Source organism: Penaeus chinensis, chromosome 16 (genome assembly GCF_019202785.1).
Source record: "Penaeus chinensis breed Huanghai No. 1 chromosome 16, ASM1920278v2, whole genome shotgun sequence".
Lineage (NCBI taxonomy): Eukaryota > Metazoa > Arthropoda > Malacostraca > Decapoda > Penaeidae > Penaeus > Penaeus chinensis.
In genome coordinates, this window is record NC_061834.1 from 16,759,717 (window position 1) to 16,764,716 (window position 5,000).

Below are 5,000 nucleotides of genomic sequence, written 5' to 3' on the forward strand. Positions count from 1 at the left end.
GATCTCGCCCCTTTCCTTATTCCGACCAAATCAGCTCAACTTGATTGGTCCAAGAGGGGAATTGGGAAGTTCCAACAGCCAGAACCTTGGTGAGATTTAAATTAAGATCTTCCACAAGATTCCTCATTCTCCTACCATAGGATCGGCTATCCTCAAGGATGTAGGAGACCCCAGAACCCTTTGAAGCATACAGGGACTCCACAGGTGAAGGCCTGAAAGCCCCTGTGCAGATTATGAGAGCTCCATTATGAACCAAGTCCAACATCCAGAGAACAGTGGGAGTTGCAGATGAATAAGCCTCACATCCATAGTCAAGTTTACTACGAATAAGCGCTCGGTAAAGCCACAGAAGCCTTGTGCGGTCTGCACCCCAAGATAGGTAGGTGTGAAAGAAAGTCGCCATCTCTGCACTCCATTGGCTAAATACCATTCACCTCCTTCAAAAGTATTTAGAAGGGGTTGCTTCCATGTAAGTCTCCCATGACCTGCCAAGTGAAATTCAACTGTGAATTGGGTGAACCAGCTGACAGGTTAATATTGGAGAATGTCCCAGTTTGAATTTGGAAATGCATGGGATAGTCACTGTTCAGTAAAACTGCATCTAATCTTGAGAACAAGGACTCCAAGGCCCTTCCTCGAGTGTCTCCCCAGAAGTGATACCGACCATTGAAATCTCCAAAAAGTAGAAAAAGGTGAGGTAATTGCCCAAGTAAATCTTCCAAATCATCTATGTTGAGATTATGTGGAGGAAGACAGATGGATACAACATTGTAAGGTAGTGTCAAGTCTATCCTCACAGCCTTCAGATACAGTGTCACTGTTACTTGTCCATGAGGTCCATTATCAAAGGTCCTATAATGGGCTTGAATCCTCTCAGGGAAATCAGACGATTTTTCCTGGTTATAATTAAGGTCTACCCCACAAGCTTGATTGATGGCTGCAAAGACCTTACCTTGGGAGGAAGAGTCTCCTCCATAGACCCCTCACTCCTACTCTGTTTCTGATGGAACAGCTCACCAGAGGCAGTTTCAGTATTTGAGGACTAAGGTTTAAAAAGAGTGGCAGAGTGTGTGGTGGAAGAAGCAGGGAAAGGGATGGGGGACGGATGACAAGGTAGAACTGAGGCACATCACTTTCCCTCAGGAAAACTTTCTCCTTGCTCCTTATTGCCAATACTTCTTTTTCAAATTTGTACCTTTTCCATTGCTTTGACGAAGCTTCATGATCTTTGCAGTGGGAACAGCATATCAGACCTGGACAGTTGTCATCTCCTTTGCACATACTCTTGGTTGTCCATTTTCCTTAAAATGGCTCTATGCCCATAACCCTGCCAGTGGAAGCACCACATAGGGTTGGTCACATATGGCTTTACTTTGAGGTGGTACCATGCCAACCTAACTGATTCTGAAGGATTAATATTTCAAGAGTTAGAAGGAGAGCTGGTGTCGACTGTTCCAAACCATCAACTTTCTTCTTAAAGCGTTTTACTGCCACTACAATAAGATTCTAAAGTCCCTCTAACAGTTTCTTCTCAGAATACGTCATCAGGTCTCGGAAAAGGCAATTCCCTTACACTGATTGAGTGTTTTGTGAGGAGAACATGAGACGTGAGCCCCACGAATGTCGCATATCGCACACAGACGGTCATTCTCGTCTGGTGATGAAACTTCAACTATCAGGCTACCATCTCGCTGTGGGGTGATGCGAGGATCACATTGACATACCTCAAATATCTTTCAATGTACTTCAAAAATATCAAGCTCTTTGACTGATACCCCATCAATGGTCTTCACAACTAGGTATTTACTATATGATACACTTTCATATTTACCAGGTAAGATTTCCTTAATGGATTGAGGAGGACTTTTCTCTTTACCTGGTTTGGGAGCCCGGGAACCATTACGATTCCCAATCTTGCTCTTTGGAAACTGGAAAGGTTCCAGAGTGACATGTGACATTCTAGAGGAATTGGCCAGGGGATTACATAGATTACATACAGGGAGAGAGCTATTTCTTTGTAAATTTGCAGAAATCATACAAATTAGAATTCTTCATTTCCTCATTGACTCACCCACCATGGAATCTGAGGGGAAGCTGTAGTTGGGACTCAAAATCTCCTGACAGCCACAGGTGTAGTGAGGAAATATACACAGTCACTATTATAGTGGTGATGGCAGTCGCGGGACCTATGCACTACTGACTGGATAGTACCTGCTTGACCCTAGCCATACTTGACCAGCCGACTGACTTGACCAGGCCTTGATCAAGCCAGCCGTCTAACCAGAATAGAGGACAAAAGATGTGTGTTATAGCTGCAGGGCGCAGTATGCAGCATCGTTCAACCTCTAGGACTCCTGTCTCCTACTAATAAGGGATGCCACACATGGCAAACACATATGGGAGAGTTCTCCCTTGTTCAAGCTGAAATGAACCAGGGGCGGGTGCACCATCCCTTCTCATAGGTCTTAATGCACTAGGAAGCTATTTTGTCTCATACCTCACTAGTAACCCCTCCAGTACGGGTAGCCTTTTGGTCCTGCGGCAAGGTGGCTCCCGTTAGGAGGGAGGAGGGGGGGGAGTCCCACTTAGGTTGGCCGACTGATGTGATACATTATGTGACTGAGATATAAACGTCTGTCTCTTGAAGTTCGTCGGAATGTATTCAGTCATTGCGCAATTGATCATCTGTCCACAGAATTACAATTATATTTAGAAGCCTTTTTACTCCTATTTAAAGTAGTAACTAAGTCATCTATCTGTTCTTCAAATCAAAGTTCATCTTTTTCCCCGTTGCCAAGTCTGAATGCCAATTTGGTTTTGATTGTTTCTCCCCATTTAAGGAGATAATCGTTATAGTCGCACACTATAGCTTGTAATTCTTGAGACAAAAGTTGGCACCACCTTTTACACATGCACTTCCGTATGTATATTTTTATTTTAATCACTAATTATGGAACCCAAAGTGTCTAGTGGCTGTTTCATCAAAGATATCATACAAGTCACAATATACGTCAGGAATCCAGTTTTTTATTGATCCAGCTTCTGCTTATAGCTACATTGGCTCTGGTGATGGTTCGCCAAGATCAGATCGGAGAATTTGCCGGAGGTTGGAGTCCCCCAGGAGGAGGCACTGCGCTTGGGGGGGGGGGGGGGGGTGAGGAGGAGAAGATGGGGTGCACACCGCTCGTTGTTACACATACACACATGCGCGCGCGCGCGCATGAATTGTAAGGATGTTGTTCCTTAAGTAATAAGGTAATATAGAATGTGATAACGATAAGCATGGGGATGGAAAGAGAGGAAGAAGAGGAGAGTATTTGTAATAAGGAATATAAAAGTTCTATCTATTTTCTGCATAAAATTGGTGCCGAAATAGCTTCACCTCTTCAATCAACAGCTCGATTTCTTTCTCTTTTGTTCCAAGTTTAGTGACAAGTTTTGTGATATCTCTGGCCATTTGCAATAATCCACTCGCCGTTATTGTCGTACGGCTGGCAGCAGCTGCGTGGGAGGGAGAGGAAGGATGAATTTTCTCGAGAATGTTTTTGATGAGTTCGCTCTCGGTGACCCAAACCTGATTAATGCCTAGGTCTCGATAATGGTTTTACAATCATCAGCCTTGCGAAAGTTTTTGTTCAGGTTTTCGAGTTGGGTTTTGCAATGAGAGTTCGGTTGCATGCATTTACATTTTTAGTTTCTCTGGAACTGGATCTGCATTGTCGCTCGTTATTACATACTGTGATTTTATAGATTAATGACAAAAGTCGAAGATAATTTACGAAGGTTCACTTCAACGGAATTGGGAAGCATAATGTAGGGGGCGGAGTGTATGTGAGCAGGCAAATTCCAACCCTATAACCGGTAAACAAACTTCGGTTCTTCAAAATGTTATATTCCATTGCACTTTTATTATTTAATATATAACCTTCACTCGATTATCAGTTTGTACAGCAAAGTTCCATTTGTGTCACTTGAATTGTGATTTGTATTTAGCCGAAAATAGCAATAACAGAGAGCAGTTCTCAGCCGCCCCAAAGAGAAGAGAACAACAGACAGACAGACTAACATAGAGAGATAGAGATATAGAGACAGAGAAATGAATAGATACAGGAGAGAGAGAGAGAGAAAGACAGCCTGACATAGACAAATAGATAGATAGAGGAGAGAGAGAGAAAGACAGCCTGACATAGACAAATAGACAGGCAGAGAAACAGATATATATAGAGAAAGAGCTAGTTGAAGGCTGTCATAAATTGTGAGGGTGTCCCTTTCGTAATAAGATAATAATATGGAATGTGGTAATGATAAGCACGGGGATGAAAAGAGAGGAAGTAAAGGAGAGAATATGTAATAAGGAAGATAAAAGAGATGGAGGGTATGCAAGGTAGAAAATGTTATACTGTGTTCTATCTATTCTCTGCATAATATTGCAAGAATATGCTAATTTCATAACAATCCAAAGTGCTTCAAAGAATGTTGTATTCTCATACATACAAATACAGAGAGAGAGAGAGACAGACATAAAGATAGACAGACAGACAGACAGACAGACAGACATATTTCCCCCCATTCCTGCCATTTTTCCCCACTCCCGACATATTTTCCCCATTCCCGCCATATCTTCCCCATTCCCCGCCATATTTCCCCCCATTCCCCGCCATATTTTTCCCCATTCCCGCCATTTTCCCCCCCCATTTTCTCACCTCCTTCAAGTTTCCCTTCTCCTCGGGACGAGATTTCACGGCCGAGTCGCTCCGGTCGATTTTGTATGGCGGAAAATTCGAGGTGGCACGTGGGTTACAGATATGCAAAACGTACACACGACCCTTGGCAAACATAGGATACTGATATCACATATGGCTTTGTATGTATATGTACATGTGTGTGTGCAGTATAATGTACACCTCTGTTCCCATGTTTGTATAATTACAACTGATGAAACATAATGGACGCTTGGCACCTGCGACGTTGTGGTTATAGCATCCCCTACCATTATATTT